This window comes from Grus americana, unplaced genomic scaffold (assembly GCF_028858705.1).
Source record: "Grus americana isolate bGruAme1 unplaced genomic scaffold, bGruAme1.mat scaffold_879, whole genome shotgun sequence".
Lineage (NCBI taxonomy): Eukaryota > Metazoa > Chordata > Aves > Gruiformes > Gruidae > Grus > Grus americana.
In genome coordinates, this window is record NW_026562070.1 from 15,749 (window position 1) to 34,641 (window position 18,893).

The following is an 18,893-nucleotide window of genomic DNA, read 5'->3' on the forward strand; positions in this document are numbered from 1 at the left end:
CTTGCGTCTTAGATACTCTCTAGCCATTTTCAAGATTCAAGCCTCAAAACTGCAAACATCCGGGCCCTGCTCCCAGGCGAAACCTGCCAGCCCCGAATGCTCTGTCTTTCCTGAAACCTCTACCATGGCCCCATTCACAGCCCTACTAACCCTGGAGCTGCACGCTCCTTTAGGCATCCAAAAACTGCGATGTGCGACGGAGCGGCTCTCTGTCAGTCACCTGCCTTCGGCCGTCAAAACTGCAAACGTCCGGGCCCTGCTCCCAGGCGAAACCTGCCAGCCCCGAATGCTCTGTCTTTCCTGAAACCTCTACCATGGCCCCATTCACAGCCCTACTAACCCTGGAGCTGCACGCTCCTTTAGGTATCCAAAAACTGTGACGTGCGACGGAGCGGCTCTCTAGCCATTTTCGAGATTCAAGCCTCAAAACTGCAAACGTCCGGGCCCTGCTCCCAGGCGAAACCTGCCACCCCGAATGCTCTGTCTTTCCTGAAACCTCTACCATGGCCCCATTCACAGCCCTACTAACCCTGGAGCTGCACGCTCCTTTAGGTATCCAAAAACTGCGAACTGCGACGGAGCGGCTCTCTGTCCGTCACCCGCCTTCGGCCGTCAAAATTGAAAACGTCCAAGCTCTGCGTCCAGGCGAAACCTCTCAGCCCCAAATGCTCTGTCTTTCCTGAAACACCTACCGTGGCCCCATTCACAGCCCTACTAACCCTGGAGGTGCAGCCTCCTTTAGGCATCCAAAAACTCCGACATGCGTCTTAGCAGCTCTCTAGCCATTTTCGAGATTCAAGCCTCAAAACTGCAAACGTCCGGGCCCTGCTCCCAGGCGAAACCTCCCAGCCCAGAATGCTCTGTCTTTCCTGAAACTTCTACCATGGTCCCATTCACAGCCCTACTAACCCTGGAGCTGCAGCCTCCTTTAGGCATCCAAAAACAGCAGCATGCGTCTTAGATACTCTCTAGCCATTTTCAAGATTCAAGCCTCAAAACTGCAAACATCCGGGCCCTGCTCCCAGGCGAAACCTGCCAGCCCCGAATGCTCTGTCTTTCCTGAAACCTCTACCATGGCCCCATTCACAGCCCTACTAACCCTGGAGCTGCACGCTCCTTTAGGCATCCAAAAACTGCGATGTGCGACGGAGCGGCTCTCTGTCAGTCACCTGCCTTCGGCCGTCAAAACTGCAAACGTCCGGGCCCTGCTCCCAGGCGAAACCTGCCAGCCCCGAATGCTCTGTCTTTCCTGAAACCTCTACCATGGCCCCATTCACAGCCCTACTAACCCTGGAGCTGCACGCTCCTTTAGGTATCCAAAAACTGTGACGTGCGACGGAGCGGCTCTCTAGCCATTTTCGAGATTCAAGCCTCAAAACTGCAAACGTCCGGGCCCTGCTCCCAGGCGAAACCTGCCACCCCGAATGCTCTGTCTTTCCTGAAACCTCTACCATGGCCCCATTCACAGCCCTAATAACCCTGGAGCTGCACGCTCCTTTAGGCATCCAAAAACTACGACATGCGTCTTAGCAGCTCTCTAGCCATTTTCAAGATTCAAGCCTCAAAACTGCAAACGTCCGGGCCCTGCTCCCAGGCGAAACCTGCCAGCCCCGAATGCTCCGTCTTTCCTGAAACCTCTACCATGGCCCCATTCACAGCCCTAATAACCCTGGAGCTGCACGCTCCTTTAGGCATCCAAAAACTCCGACATGCGTCTTAGCAGCTCTCTAGCCATTTTCAAGATTCAAGCCTCAAAACTGCAAACATCCGGGCCCTGCTCCCAGGCGAAACCTCCCAGCCCCGAATGCTCTGTCTTTCCTGAAACCTCTACCATGGCCCCATTCACAGCCCTACTAACCCTGGAGCTGCACGCTCCTTTAGGCATCCAAAAACTGCGACGTGCGACGGAGCGGCTCTCTGTCCGTCGCCCGCCTTCGGCCGTCAAAATTGAAAACGTCCAAGCTCTGCGTCCAGGCGAAACCTGTCAGCCCCAAATGCTCTTTCTTTCCTGAAACCTCTACCGTGGCCCCATTCACAGCCCTACTACCCCTGGAGCTGCACGCTCCTTTAGGCATCCAAAAACTGCGACGTGCGACGGAGCAGCTCTCTAGCAATTTTCGAGATTCAGGCCTCAAAACTGCAAACGTCCGGGCCCTGCTCCCAGGCGAAACCTGTCAGCCCCGAATGCTCTGTCTTTCCTGAAACCTCTACCATGGCCCCATTCACAGCCATACTAACCCTGGAGCTGCACGCTCCTTTACGCATCCAAAAACTGCGACGTGCGACGGAGCGGCTCTCTGTCCGTCACCTGCCTTCGGCCGTCAAAATTGAAAACGTCCGAGCTCTGCGCCCAGGCAAAACCTGTCAGCCCCGAATGCTGTGTCTTTCCTGAAACTTCTACCATGGCCCCATTCACAACCCTACTAACCCTGGAGCTGCACGCTCCTTTAGGCATCCAAAAACTCCGACATGCGTCTTAGCAGCTCTCTAGCCATTTTCGAGATTCAAGCCTCAAAACTGCAAACGTCCGGGCCCTGCTCCCAGGCGAAACCTGCCAGCCCCGAATGCTCTGTCTTTCCTGAAACTTCTACAATGGCCCCATTCACAGCCCTACTAACCCTGGAGCTGCACGCTCCTTTAGGCATCCAAAAACTCCAACATGCGTCTTAGATACTCTCTAGCCATTTTCAAGATTCAAGCCTCAAAACTGCAAACGACCGGGCCCTGCTCCCAGGCGAAACCTGCAACCCCGAATGCTCTGTCTTTCCTGAAACCTCTACCATGGCCCCATTCACAGCCCTACTAACCCTGGAGCTGCAGCCTCCTTTAGGCAGCCAAAAACTGCGACGTGCGACGGAGCGGCTCTCTGTCCGTCACCCGCCTTCGGCCGTCAAAATTGAAAACGTCCAAGCTCTGCGTCCAGGCGAAACCTGTCAGCCCCAAATGCTCTTTCTTTCCTGAAACACCTACCGTGGCCCCATTCACAGCCCTACTAACCCTGGAGCTGCAGCCTCCTTTAGGCATCCAAAAACTACAACATGCGTCTTAGATACTCTCTAGCCATTTTCAAGATTCAAGCCTCAAAACTGCAAACATCCGGGCCCTGCTCCCAGGCGAAAACTGTCAGCCCCGAATGCTCTGTCTTTCCTGAAACCTCTACCATGGCCCCATTCACAGCCCTACTAACCCTGGAGCTGCACGCTCCTTTACGCATCCAAAAACAGCGGCATGCGTCTTAGATACTCTCTAGCCATTTTCAAGATTCAAGCCTCAAAACTGCAAACGTCCGGGCCCTGCTCCCAGGCGAAACCTGTCAGCCCCGAATGCTCTGTCTTTCCTGAAACCTCTACCATGGCCCCATTCACAGCCCTACTAACCCTGGAGCTGCAGCCTCCTTTAGGCATCCAAAAACTCCGACATGCGTCTTAGCTGCTCTCTAGCCATTTTCGAGATTCAAGCCTCAAAACTGCAAACGTCCGGGCCCTGCTCCCAGGCGAAACCTGCCAGCCCCGAATGCTCTGTCTTTCCTGAAACCTCTACCATGGTCCCATTCACAGCCCTACTAACCCTGGAGCTGCACGCTCCTTTAGGTATCCAAAAACTGCGAACTGCGACGGAGCGGCTCTCTGTCCGTCACCCGCCTTCGGCCGTCAAAATTGAAAACGTCCAAGCTCTGCTCCCAGGCGAAACCTGTCAGCCCCAAATGCTCTGTCTTTCCTGAAACACCTACCGTGGCCCCATTCACAGCCCTACTAACCCTGGAGCTGCAGCCTCTTTTAGGCATCCAAAAACTCCGACATGCGTCTTAGCAGCTCTCTAGCCATTTTCGAGATTCAAGCCTCAAAACTGCAAACGTCCGGGCCCTGCTCCCAGGCGAAACCTGCCAGCCCCGAATGCTCTGTCTTTCCTGAAACTTCTACCATGGTCCCATTCACAGCCCTACTAACCCTGGAGCTGCAGCCTCCTTTAGGCATCCAAAAACTCCAACATGCGTCTTAGATACTCTCTAGCCATTTTCAAGATTCAAGCCTCAAAACTGCAAACATCCGGGCCCTGCTCCCAGGCGAAACCTGCCAGCCCCGAATGCTCTGTCTTTCCTGAAACCTCTACCATGGCCCCATTCACAGCCCTACTAACCCTGGAGCTGCACGCTCCTTTAGGCATCCAAAAACTGCGACATGCGACGGAGCGGCTCTCTGTCAGTCACCTGCCTTCGGCCGTCAAAACTGCAAACGTCCGGGCCCTGCTCCCAGGCGAAACCTGCCAGCCCCGAATGCTCTGTCTTTCCTGAAACCTCTACCATGGTCCCATTCACAGCCCTACTAACCCTGGAGCTGCACGCTCCTTTAGGCATCCTAAAACTGCGATGTGCGACGGAGCGGCTCTCTAGCAATTTTCGAGATTCAGGCCTCAAAACTGCAAACGTCCGGGCCCTGCTCCCAGGCGAAACCTGTCAGCCCCGAATGCTCCGTCTTTCCTGAAACCTCTACCATGGCCCCATTCACAGCCCTACTAACCCTGGAGCTGCATGCTCCTTTAGGCATCCAAAAACTGCGACGTGCGACGGAGCGGCTCTCTGTCCGTCACCCGCCTTCGGCCGTCAAAATTGAAAACGTCCAAGCTCTGCGTCCAGGCGAAACCTGTCAGCCCCAAATGCTCTGTCTTTCCTGAAACTTCTACCATGGCCCCATTCACAACCCTACTAACCCTGGAGCTGCACGCTCCTTTAGGCATCCAAAAACTCCGACATGCGTCTTAGCAGCTCTCTAGCCATTTTCGAGATTCAAGCCTCAAAACTGCAAACGTCCGGGCCCTGCTCCCAGGCGAAACCTGCCAGCCCCGAATGCTCTGTCTTTCCTGAAACTTCTACAATGGTCCCATTCACAGCCCTACTAACCCTGGAGCTGCAGCCTCCTTTAGGCATCCAAAAACTCCAACATGCGTCTTAGATACTCTCTAGCCATTTTCAAGATTCAAGCCTCAAAACTGCAAACGACCGGCCCTGCTCCCAGGCTAAACCTCCCAGCCCCGAATGCTCTGTCTTTCCTGAAACCTCTACCATGGCCCCATTCACAGCCCTACTAACCCTGGAGCTGCAGCCTCCTTTAGGCAGCCAAAAACTGCGACGTGCGACGGAGCAGCTCTCTGTCCGTCACCCGCCTTCGGCCGTCAAAATTGAAAACGTCCAAGCTCTGCGTCCAGGCGAAACCTGCCAGCCCCGAATGCTCTGTCTTTCCTGAAACACCTACCGTGGCCCCATTCACAGCCCTACTAACCCTGGAGCTGCAGCCTCCTTTAGGCATCCAAAAACTCCGACATGCGTCTTAGATACTCTCTAGCCATTTTCAAGATTCAAGCCTCAAAACTGCAAACATCCGGGCCCTGCTCCCAGGCGAAAACTGTCAGCCCCGAATGCTCCGTCTTTCCTGAAACCTCTACCATGGCCCCATTCACAGCCCTACTAACCCTGGAGCTGCACGCTCCTTTACGCATCCAAAAACAGCGGCATGCGTCTTAGATACTCTCTAGCCATTTTCAAGATTCAAGCCAAAAACTGCAAACGTCCGGGCCCTGCTCCCAGGCGAAACCTGCCAGCACCGAATGCTGTGTCTTTCCTGAAACCTCTACCATGGCCCCATTCACAGCTCTACTAACCCTGGAGCTGGAGCCTCCTTTAGGCATCCAAAAACTCCGACATGCGTCTTAGCAACTCTCTAGCCATTTTCGAGATTCAAGCCTCAAAACTGCAAACGTCCGGGCCCTGCTCCCAGGCGAAACCTGTCAGCCCCAAATGCTCTGTCTTTCCTGAAACCTCTACCATGGCCCCATTCACAGCCCTACTAACCCTGGAGCTGCACGCTCCTTTAGGCATCCAAAAACTGCGACGTGCGACGGAGCGGCTCTCTGTCCGTCGCCCGCCTTCGGCCGTCAAAATTGAAAACGTCCAAGCTCTGCGTCCAGGCGAAACCTGTCAGCCCCAAATGCTCTTTCTTTCCTGAAACCTCTACCGTGGCCCCATTCACAGCCCTACTAACCCTGGAGCTGCACACTCCTTTAGGCATCCAAAAAAAGCGACGTGCGACGGAGCGGCTCTCTAGCAATTTTCGAGATTCAGGCCTCAAAACTGCAAACGTCCGGGCCCTGCTCCCAGGCGAAACCTGTCAGCCCCAAATGCTCTGTCTTTCCTGAAACCTCTACCATGGCCCCATTCACAGCCCTACTAACCCTGGAGCTGCACGCTCCTTTAGGCATCCAAAAACTGCGACGTGCGACGGAGCGGCTCTCTGTCCGTCACCCGCCTTCGGCCGTCAAAATTGAAAACGTCCAAGCTCTGCGTCCAGGCGAAACCTGTCAGCCCCAAATGCTCTGTCTTTCCTGAAACTTCTACCATGGCCCCATTCACAACCCTACTAACCCTGGAGCTGCACGCTCCTTTAGGCATCCAAAAACTCCGACATGCGTCTTAGCAGCTCTCTAGCCATTTTCGAGATTCAAGCCTCAAAACTGCAAACGTCCGGGCCCTGCTCCCAGGCGAAACCTGCCAGCCCCGAATGCTCTGTCTTTCCTGAAACTTCTACAATGGTCCCATTCACAGCCCTACTAACCCTGGAGCTGCAGCCTCCTTTAGGCATCCAAAAACTCCAACATGCGTCTTAGATACTCTCTAGCCATTTTCAAGATTCAAGCCTCAAAACTGCAAACATCCGGGCCCTGCTCCCAGGCTAAACCTCCCAGCCCCGAATGCTCTGTCTTTCCTGAAACCTCTACCATGGCCCCATTCACAGCCCTACTAACCCTGGAGCTGCAGCCTCCTTTAGGCAGCCAAAAACTGCGACATGCGACGGAGCGGCTCTCTGTCAGTCACCTGCCTTCGGCCGTCAAAACTGCAAACATCCGGGCGCTGCTCCCAGGCGAAACCTGCCACCCCGAATGCTCTGTCTTTCCTGAAACCTCTACCATGGCCCCATTCACAGCCCTACTAACCCTGGAGCTGCACGCTCCTTTAGGCATCCAAAAACTGCGACGTGCGACGGAGCGGCTCTCTGTCCGTCACCCGCCTTCGGCCGTCAAAATTGAAAACGTCCAAGCTCTGCGTCCAGGCGAAACCTGTCAGCCCCAAATGCTCTTTCTTTCCTGAAACACCTACCGTGGCCCCATTCACAGCCCTACTAACCCTGGAGCTGGAGCCTCCTTTAGGCATCCAAAAACTCCAACATGCGTCTTAGATGCTCTCTAGCCATTTTCAAGATTTAAGCCTCAAAACTGCAAACATCCGGGCCCTGCTCCTAGGCGAAACCTGCCAGCCCCGAATGCTCTGTCTTTCCTGAAACCTCTACCATGGCCCCATTCACAGCCCTAATAACCCTGGAGCTGCACGCTCCTTTAGGCATCCAAAAACTCCGACATGCGACGGAGCGGCTCTCTAGCCATTTTCAAGATTCAAGCCTCAAAACTGCAAACATCCGGGCCCTGCTCCCAGGCGAAACCTGTCAGCCCCGAATGCTCTGTCTTTCCTGAAACCTCTACCATGGCCCCATTCACAGCCCTACTAACCCTGGAGCTGCACGCTCCTTTAGGCATCCAAAAACTGCGACGTGCGACGGAGCAGCTCTCTAGCCATTTTCGAGATTCAAGCCTCAAAACTGCAAACGTCCGGGCCCTGCTCCCAGGCGAAACCTGCCAGCCCCGAATGCTCTGTCTTTCCTGAAACCTCTACCATGGCCCCATTCACAGCCATACTAACCCTGGAGATGCACGCTCCTTTACGCATCCAAAAACTGCGACGTGCGACGGAGCGGCTCTCTGTCCGTCACCTGCCTTCGGCCGTCAAAATTGAAAACGTCCGAGCTCTGCGCCCAAGCGAAACCTGTCAGCCCCGAATGCTGTGTCTTTCCTGAAACTTCTACCATGGCCCCATTCACAACCCTACTAACCCTGGAGCTGCACGCTCCTTTAGGCATCCAAAAACTCCAACATGCGTCTTAGATACTCTCTAGCCATTTTCAAGATTCAAGCCTCAAAACTGCAAACGACCGGCCCTGCTCCCAGGCTAAACCTCCCAGCCCCGAATGCTCTGTCATTCCTGAAACCTCTACCATGGCCCCATTCACAGCCCTACTAACCCTGGAGCTGCACGCTCCTTTACGCATCCAAAAACTGTGACGTGCGACGGAGCGGCTCTCTGTCAGTCACCTGCCTTCGGCCGTCAAAACTGCAAACATCCGGGCGCTGCTCCCAGGCGAAACCTGCCAGCCCCGAATGCTCTTTCTTTCCTGAAACCTCTACCGTGGCCCCATTCACAGCCCTACTAACCCTGGAGCTGCAGCCTCCTTTAGGCATCCAAAAACTGCGACGTGCGACGGAGCGGCTCTCTGTCGGTCACCCGCCTTCGGCCGTCAAAATTGAAAACGTCCAAGCTCTGCGTCCAGGCGAAACCTGTCAGCCCCAAATGCTCTTTCTTTCCTGAAACACCTACCGTGGCCCCATTCACAGCCCTACTAACCCTGGAGCTGCAGCCTCCTTTAGGCATCCAAAAACTCCAACATGCGTCTTAGATGCTCTCTAGCCATTTTCAAGATTCAAGCCTCAAAACTGCAAACATCCGGGCCCTGCTCCCAGGCGAAAACTGTCAGCCCCGAATGCTCTGTCTTTCCTGAAACCTCTACCATGGCCCCATTCACAGCCCTACTAACCCTGGAGCTGCACGCTCCTTTAGGCATCCAAAAACAGCGGCATGCGTCTTAGATACTCTCTAGCCATTTTCAAGATTCAAGCCTCAAAACTGCAAACGTCCGGGCCCTGCTCCCAGGCGAAACCTCCCAGCCCCGAATGCTCTGTCTTTCCTGAAACCTCTACCATGGCCCCATTCACAGCCCTACTAACCCTGGAGCTGCACGCTCCTTTACGCATCCAAAAACTGCGACGTGGGACGGAGCGGCTCTCTGTCAGTCACCTGCCTTCGGCCGTCAAAACTGCCAACGTCCGGGCCCTGCTCCCAGGCGAAACCTGCCAGCCCCGAATGCTCTGTCTTTCCTGAAACCTCTACCATGGTCCCATTCACAGCCCTACTAACCCTGGAGCTGCACGCTCCTTTAGGCATCCAAAAACTCCGACATGCGTCTTAGCAGCTCTCTAGCCATTTTCGAGATTCAAGCCTCAAAACTGCAAACGTCCGGGCCCTGCTCCCAGGCGAAACCTGCCAGCACCGAATGCTGTGTCTTTCCTGAAACCTCTACCATGGCCCCATTCACAGCCCTACTAACCCTGGAGCTGCACGCTCCTTTAGGCATCCAAAAACTGCGACGTGCGACGGAGCGGCTCTCTGTCCGTCACCCGCCTTCGGCCGTCAAAATTGAAAACGTCCAAGCTCTGCGTCCAGGCGAAACCTGTCAGCCCCAAATGCTCTTTCTTTCCTGAAACACCTACCGTGGCCCCATTCACAGCCCTACTAACCCTGGAGCTGGAGCCTCCTTTAGGCATCCAAAAACTCCAACATGCGTCTTAGATGCTCTCTAGCCATTTTCAAGATTCAAGCCTCAAAACTGCAAACATCCGGGCCCTGCTCCCAGGCGAAACCTCCCAGCCCCAAATGCTCTGTCTTTCCTGAAACCTCTACCATGGCCCCATTCACAGCCCTACTAACCCTGGAGCTGCACGCTCCTTTACGCATCCAAAAACTGCGACGTGCGACGGAGCGGCTCTCTGTCAGTCACCTGCCTTCGGCCGTCAAAACTACAAACGTCCGGGCCCTGCTCCCAGGCGAAACCTGCCAGCCCCGAATGCTCTTTCTTTCCTGAAACCTCTACCGTGGCCCCATTCACAGCCCTACTAACCCTGGAGCTGAACGCTCCTTTAGGTATCCAAAAACTGCGATGTGCGACGGAGCGGCTCTCTAGCCATTTTCGAGATTCAAGCCTCAAAACTGCAAACGTCCGGGCTCTGCTCCCAGGCGAAACCTGCCAGCACCGAATGCTGTGTCTTTCCTGAAACCTCTACCATGGCCCCATTCACAGCCCTAATAACCCTGGAGCTGCACGTTCCTTTAGGCATCCAAAAACTGCGACGTGCGACGGAGCGGCTCTCTCTCAGTCACCTGCCTTCGACCGTCAAAATTGAAAATGTCCGGGCCCTGCTCCCAGGCGAAACCTGCCACCCCGAATGCTCTGTCTTTCCTGAAACCTCTACCATGGCCCCATTCACAGCCCTACTAACCCTGCAGCTGCAGCCTCCTTTAGGCATCCAAAAACTCCGACATGCGTCTTAGCAGCTCTCTAGCCATTTTCAAGATTCAAGCCTCAAAACTGCAAACGTCCGGGCCCTGCTCCCAGGCGAAACCTCCCAGCCCGGAATGCTGTGTCTTTCCTGAAACTTCTACCATGGTCCCATTCACAGCCCTACTAACCCTGGAGCTGCAGCCTCCTTTAGGCATCCAAAAACTCCAACATGCGTCTTAGATGCTCTCTAGCCATTTTCAAGATTCAAGCCTCAAAACTGCAAACGTCCGGGCCCTGCTCCCAGGCGAAACCTCCCAGCCCCGAATGCTCTGTCTTTCCTGAAACCTCTACCATGGCCCCATTCACAGCCTTACTAACCCTGGAGCTGCACGCTCCTTTAGGCATCCAAAAACTGCGACGTGCGACGGAGCGGCTCTCTGTCCGTCACCCGCCTTTGGCCGTCAAAATTGAAAACGTCCAAGCTCTGCGTCCAGGCGAAACCTGTCAGCCCCAAATGCTCTTTCTTTCCTGAAACACCTACCGTGGCCCCATTCACAGCCCTACTAACCCTGGAGCTGCAGCCTCCTTTAGGCATCCAAAAACTCCGACACGCGTCTTAGATGCTCTCTAGCCATTTTCGAGATTCAAGCCTCAAAACTGCAAACGTCCGGGCTCTGCTCCCAGGCGAAACCTGTCAGCCCCAAATGCTCTGTCTTTCCTGAAACCTCTACCATGGCCCCATTCACAGCCCTACTAACCCTGGAGCTGCACGCTCCTTTAGGCATCCAAAAACTGCGACGTGCGACGGAGCGGCTCTCTGTCAGTCACCTGCCTTCGGCCGTCAAAACTGCAAAGGTCCGGGCCCAGCTCCCAGGCGAAAGCTGCCAGCCCCGAATGCTCTTTCTTTCCTGAAAGCTCTACCATGGTCCCATTCACAGCCCTACTAACCCTGGAGCTGTACGCTCCTTTAGGCATCCAAAAACTGTGACGTGCGACGGAGCGGCTCTCTAGCCATTTTCGAGATTCAAGCCTCAAAACTGCAAACATCCGGGCCCTGCTCCCAGGCGAAACCTGCCAGCCCCGAAAGCTCTGTCTTTCCTGAAACCTCTACCATGGCCCCATTCACAGCCCTACTAACCCTGGAGCTGCAGCCTCCTTTAGGCAGCCAAAAAACTGCGACGTGCGACGGAGCGGCTCTCTGTCAGTCACCTGCCTTCGGCCGTCAAAACTGCAAACGTCCAGGCCCTGCTCCCAGGCGAAACCTGCCAGCCCCGAATGCTCTGTCTTTCCTGAAACCTCTACCATGGCCCCATTCACAGCCCTACTAACCCTGGAGCTGCACGCTCCTTTACGCATCCAAAAACTGCGACGTGCGACGGAGCGGCTCTCCAGCCATTTTCGAGATTCAAGCCTTAAAACTGCAAACATCCGGGCCCTGCTCCCAGGCGAAACCTGCCAGCCCCGAATGCTCTTTCTTTCCTGAAACCTCTACCATGGCCCCATTCACAGCCCTACTAACCCTGCAGCTGCACGCTCCTTTACGCATCCAAAAACTGCGACGTGCGACGGAGCGGCTCTCCAGCCATTTTCGAGATTCAAACCTCAAAACTGCAAAGGTCCGGGCCCAGCTCCCAGGCGAAAGCTGCCAGCCCCGAATGCTCTTTCTTTCCTGAAAGCTCTACCATGGTCCCATTCACAGCCCTACTAACCCTGGAGCTGTACGCTCCTTTAGGCATCCAAAAACTGTGACGTGCGACGGAGGGGCTCTCTAGCCATTTTCGAGATTCAAGCCTCAAAACTGCAAACATCCGGGCCCTGCTCGCAGGCGAAACCTGCCAGCCCCGAAAGCTCTGTCTTTCCTGAAACCTCTACCATGGCCCCATTCACAGCCCTACTAACCCTGGAGCTGCAGCCTCCTTTAGGCAGCCAAAAACTGCGACGTGCGACGGAGCGGCTCTCTGTCAGTCACCTGCCTTCGGCCGTCAAAACTGCAAACGTCCAGGCCCTGCTCCCAGGCGAAACCTGCCAGCCCCGAATGCTCTGTCTTTCCTGAAACCTCTACCATGGCCCCATTCACAGCCCTACTAACCCTGGAGCTGCACGCTCCTTTACGCATCCAAAAACTGCGACGTGCGACGGAGCGGCTCTCCAGCCATTTTCGAGATTCAAGCCTTAAAACTGCAAACGTCCGGGCCCTGCTCCCAGGCGAAACCTGCCAGCCCCGAATGCTCTTTCTTTCCTGAAACCTCTACCATGGCCCCATTCACAGCCCTACTAACCCTGGAGCTGCACGCTCCTTTAGGCATCCAAAAACTGCGACGTGCGACGGAGCGGCTCTCCAGCCATTTTCGAGATTCAAACCTCAAAACTGCAAACGTCCGGGCCCTGCTCCCAGGCGAAACCTGCCAGCCCCTAATGCTCTGTCTTTCCTGAAACCTCTACCATGGCCCCATTCACAACCCTACTAACCCTGGAGCTGCAGCCTCCTTTAGGCAGCCAAAAACTCCGACATGCGTCTTAGCAGCTCTCTAGGCATTTTCGAGATTCAAGCCTCAAAACTGCAAACGTCCGGGCCCGGCTCCCAGGCGAAACCTGCCAGCCCCGAATGCTGTGTCTATCCTGAAACCTCTACCATGGCCCCATTCAAAGCCCTACTAAGCCTGGAGCTGCACGCTCCTTTATGCATCCAAAAACTCCGACGTGCGACGGAGCGGCTCTGTCCGTCGCCCACCTTCGGCCGTCAAAATTGAAAACGTCCGAGCTCTGCGCCCAGGCGAAACCTCCCAGCCCCGAATGCTGTGTCATTCCTGAAACCTCTACCATGGCCCCATTCACAGCCCTACTAACCCTGGAGCTGCAGGCTCCTTTAGGCATCCAAAAACTCCGACGTGCGACGGAGCGGCTCGCTATCCGTCGCCCACCTTCGGCCGTCAAAATTGAAAATGTCCGGGCCCTGCTCCCAGGCGAAACCTGCCAGCCCCGAATGCTCTGTCTTTCCTGAAACCTCTACCATGGCCCCATTCACAGCCCTACTAACCCTGGAGCTGCAGCCTCCTTTAGGCAGCCAAAAACTCCGACATGCGACTGAGCGGCTCGCTGTCCGTCGGCAGCCTTCAGCTGTCAAAATTGAAAACATCTGGGCCCTGCTCCCAGGCGAAACCTGCCAGCCCTGAATGGTTATGCTTTGCTGAAACCTCTACCATGGCCCCATTCACAGCCCTACTAACCCTGGAGCTGCACGCTCCTCTGGGCATCCAAAAACTCCGACATGCGACCAAGCGGCTCGCTATCTGTCGCCCACCTCTGGGCGTCAAAATTGAAAACGTCCGGGGCCTGCTCCCAGGTGAAACCTGCCAGCCCCGAATGCTGTGTCTTTCCTGAAACCTCTACCATGGCCCCATTCACAGCCCTACTAACCCTGGAGCTGCACGCTCCTTTAGGCAGCCAAAAAATCCGACATCCATTTTAGCAGCTCTCTAGCCATTTTCGAGATTCAAGCCTCAAAACTGCAAACGTCCGGGCCCTGCTCCCGTAGCGAAACCTGCCAGCCGTGAAAGGTGTTTTTTTCTGAAACCTCTACCATGGGCCCATTCACAGCCCTACTAACCCTGGAGCTGCAGCCTCCTTTAGGCATCCAAAAACATCAACTTGCGACCGAGTGGCTCGCTGTCTTTTGGCGGCATTTTGCCGTCAAAACTGCAAAATATCCAGGCCCTGCTCCCAGGCGAAACCTCCCAGCCCCGAATGCTTATGCTTTCCTGAAACCTCTACCATGGTGCCATTCACAGCCCTACTAACCCTGGAGCTGCAGCCTCTTTTAGGCATCCAAAAACTGCGACATGCGACTCAGCATCCCCTTTCACCATCGCCCGGCTTTGGCCATCAATATTGAAAACGTCTGGGCCCTGCTCTCAGGCGAAAGGTCCCACCTTCCCCTATGGCCCCAATGTCCCCAACTTGACCACATCCCTCAACAAGCTCCCCCACCTCTTGGACTATAGGGCAGAGGGCGGCTGAAACAAGGAGCAAGTGGCGATGCTGGTGGACAGTGAAAACATCCTCGTCGACGGCCCCGACAGCCTTGCCAGCGCTGCCTCCTTCAACGATGTCCCCGACTTCTTGCAGGACGGGGAGAACGGCGACTGCACCGTGGACCATCTGGCGGTGCCGATGCTGGGGGACGCCGACCCCTTCTGGGGGGTGACGGCCTCTCCCTTGCAGGACCCCAAGGGGAAGGAGAGTGGGCTGACAACTGACCTCCCCGCCTGGCTGCCGCTGAGTCCCTTGGAGACTTCTGAGGAGGGCTCTCCGGAGAGTTCAGAGGAGACATCAGAGGACAGCCCTCTGCAGAGTCCCCGCAAGGATTCCCTCAAGGGTCCCCAGGAGAGTCCCCCACTGAGCCCCCTGCGCATTGCGCTCCTGAGTCCCCTGCCCAGCCCCCTGCCCCCCCCCCCAGCACATGGCCCAAGTGGTGGAGGAGGCTCTGCGGAGGCAGCCCCGGGTCCGTTTGACCTGCTTGCCGCTGCCGCCAGGCGTCGTCTCGGGCCGTGTGGTGCCCAGATCGGGAGAGGCAGGTGGCAAGAAGGCCAAGCGCCCCGCACCAGCCGGCACCCCCACGACGCAGGAGACCTCCCCGCAGGACAACACGCCACCCAGGAAGAGCAAGAAGATGGTGGCGCGCCGGGTGGCCAAACATCCGTAAACCCTGTGCGAGGGGAAGCTGGACATCGACGGATGGAAGCGGACAGCACGCAGGAAGCAGCAAGCCGAGAGCATCCAACAGCAGCAATGGGCCTGCCGAGCACCTAGAACCCGGGGGGACGCCAGCAGGCAAGGGTCCTTCACACAGCTGGAGGGAACAGGTTTCACGCGGCCGCTCAACCCAAACCCCGCAGAACACAGGCCTGCAACCGCTGGCCCGGCAGTTAAACTCCCCGGCCTAGGACCCTCACCCACTCCGCCCACCCGGCCCCCCACGCTTCAAGCTACGGCTCCCCGCTGCCCGGGGGCTGCGATATGGTCAAGGGAACAGGCGACACAGCGCTGCCAGCCACCGCCGACACCGCTGCCAGGGCCCGGCCTGGCCCCACGGCTCCCGGCACCACCGGGCCACGTGCCACTGCAAGCGCCCGCCAGGCCCCGGCTCTGGGAGGAAGCTGCACAGCAGTGGGCACAGGGGCGAGGAGGGGCAGACGCACTCACCGCTCCGCTACAAGGGAGCCCTCTCTGCCCTCCATCACGCACCCGCCCCCGCCACCTCCGCTGCTGCAGCCTGTGCCCCCGACGGCCCCGCCCCCGGAGAACAGGCCACGCCCCCTGCCGCGCAGAGGCTGCAGCCACGGCGCCACCTAGTGGTTACTACTCAAAGGAACAACCGCCCCGCAACCAGCATCCCCACCCCTGCCTGGCACCAACACCCCCGCTACCGCCACCTCTACCCCAGCCTGCTACTGACAGCCCCGCCACCGCCATCCCCACCACCGCCTGGAACCAGCGGCCCCAGCAACAGCAGCAGGCAGAGGCCTGCACCCACCTGCTCTAGCCCCGGCCCTCTCCCACATCCCTCTTCCTTGCTTCACTCATTAAAAGACTTGGGTCTTCGCTTTGCAGTCCCTCTCTGCCTGCGGTCATTTGCGCAGTGGGGGCTTAACGCAGGGGTTGGCTGAGCTGGGCTGGGGATGGCCACCAAGAGCGTGGGAAGACAGGGCATTGCGCTGGGTGGCAGGCACCCATGGGAGAAACCACGCTCATTAGCATCAACGCCAGGAGGATGGAGGCCACCGTCACTGCCCCAGCACCACCACCACCGCTGGTGAGCTGGATCCTGCGCTGGGAAGGAGCCGCAGCCGCCCTGGAGGCCAGAGCTGAGCACAGAAAACAGCTCGCATCTGGCTGGGGCTCGCAGGCATCGCTGGCCGGGGCTCGCATGCTGACATCCGGGAGCTGGCGCTGCACCGGCTGCCCAACTTGCTCTACCCCCTCTATGGCCTTTGTCTGGCACTGCCTGGGCCTCATCTGGCAACCCCACACACACACACACGCCCACAGCTGAGCCCTGAGTCCATGTCACAAAAACTTCGCAACTGGCCTGTGCCGACCGAGGCAGGAGGCTAGGTTGCAAAGTATAGAACTACAGGGCAAATATTTTTCCCTGCGCATGCCATCTCCCAGCCCAACTGGAGCACCCTGAATGTGCCGTCACACAGGGCTCTGATAGCCTTCAATCCAACGACTGAAGGTACACGCCAACAGGAACAGCACCGTCTTCTCCCACACCTCTCTCCATGCTCGGGAGGAGCTGTTTGCACACCCCGGCAGCCGGCCTTGCTGCCTGAAAATCCTTGTAGGGATGAGAAGTACCCAGTAGTTCAGCTCCCTTGCATTTTTGAAGACAAGGCTTTTGGCTAGAACACAGCCAAATACATTTTCAACCAGAACTAACCTACACGCCCTCCTCTTTCTCTCTCAGTTCTTTGCATTTCTTTAGCTCCTGGGGAGTACTGATCAAGGTTTTCCTGTTGAAAGAAACAAGAGAAGCAGTCACAAAAATGCCGAGAACCTGCCAGTCACATACACGGTGCCCACGCAGTAGCATTATCAAGGCCCCACACGGACACCACAGATTCAGTTAATGCACCAGTGAGGAGAGAGCAGGAACAGCGCTCTGGCACCCACCACTGGGAACAAGGAGGGCCCCAGGAAGGGGCCTGCATGATTGAGGAGAGCTGCTGTTCTTTTGCTTCCTGTTTTTCCTCCTCCTGTTCTTCCTCCCCCCAATCTTCCTTTTCCTCCTCCTCCTCCTCCCCCTTCCCTCTTTTCCAGTTTATTCTTCTCCTGTTCTTCCTCATCATCTTTTTTCTCATCCTCCTCCTCTTCTTCCTTTCCCTCCTCCTCATCCCCCACTAAATCTAGTTTAAAGCTCTCCGTATAAGTCTGGCCAGCCTGTAGCCTAAGTAGCATTTACATACAAGAAGTAATCTGGATTTTTTTTTTCCCCTCCCCTCAGCCCAGAGGATCCCACATTGTTGTCCTCAGATTCAAAGGCAGACAGAAATCCACAGAAAAGCGGTGGCCAAACAGTGAGCGCAGAGGCAGCGCAGCCAAAAGCATCTGAGCCCAAGGGGGGCAGGGAGTGTGCTGATGTGCGGACAGGTAGGATGCTGAAGGGGTTTTCAGTTCATCTAAACCCAAAAACTCATGGATCCAGCCGCACCTACTACACTCTATTCCTGATGCAGTTGGGAACACCACCTCGGGTTAAGGTTCTCGAATCCTTGCTATTAGAACACCCTTGAATTTGCTGCTTTTAATACTAACAAATTAGGCTAAGGAGGGTGACCTTTTTCCAGAGGGTCAGTGACCTTTCCTCAGGTTTCAGCGCACACTCTGGGAAACAAGCCAGGGCTGCTTTCTTTACTCTTGCCAGAGGCTCGTCAGACGTGGCCTGAGGTTTGTGAACATTCCCACAGCTCGGGCCCCGCTGAGCCTGCTGCACTGCTGCCCAGCCACGCAGAGGCTTTTCTCCGCTGAGATACCATTTGACCTGGTCTGGTGGGGAAGTTTTGGTCTCGTGCCCTTCCCACTGATAAGCGTAGATCATCTGGTGTACTGAAGAGCCCTTATTTTATGATTCTCTGATTTTCTGAGGAAGGTTTCTTAGCTCTGCTGTAGGAGATGGGTACAATTCCCATCAAGTAGACACATTTCAGGTGTGCTGTTTCCTCAAGGGCTTTTCTGGCAGGGGTAGGAAGAGAACATGCTTGTCCTGACCCAGTCGATTGTGTTTTCCCTTTTCTGCCTTTTCCTCTCAGGAAGATCAGGTGATGAAGAGATAAACATGTTTTCAACATAGACGGTTAGCAGATGGGCTGTCAGTGTCCTTCTATTGCATTTGCCTTGCCACTACTCAACTACAGACTCAACCAAGAACTGTTTGTTCTTCTTCACGGTGGTCTGACTTCTTCTGTGCCACATGGTGTTTTAGGAATCCTTCTCAAGGAGGGCTCAGGGGCTGCAGAGCACACGGCATCAGAGAGCTGACGGAGATCTAGTTTGCCCTACTGAGTCATGAGGTATAGACGTGACTTTTAAATCTCAGCTGACCCCAATGCACCTCATTCCTCATGCTTTTGCTTTCCAGAGCTGCACTCAGAAGAGCCTGCTGACCATGGAATAGAGGTGGCTGTGGCATGCCAGACAGATGTGCCTCCTGAAAGACCCCTACTTTGCTCGCCACCATGGCAGAGCCAGGAGCAGCCATGGCCAGCAAGCAGGAAGAGAGGTATGAGGCAAAGCCAGGCTCACAAACCCTGTTGCAAGGCCTCTCATAAGCAAAATCAGTTTTTTGACCTAATGGTCCCTTCTCTCTCTCACGCTCGCCAGAGCATACCTCCAAAATTCAAAACGTACAGCATCTGTTCAGGACGGAATGAGCCAGGATGGAAAGCTCAATTTTCCCTTGAAACGCCCCACCAACACTGGGGATCTGTGCTATCCTAACCACCTGACGGTCCCAGCACTCTCTCTGACTCTAGCCAGACTCCAGCTCCAAAATGGAAAATATACAGCATCTGCTCCCACACAGAATGTGCTGGGACAGAAAGCTGTTGCTGGTCTGCACCTTCCCTAAAGCTGGGGTGGTTTTTTAAAACCTCCTGTCTTGTGACCCATTTGACAAAA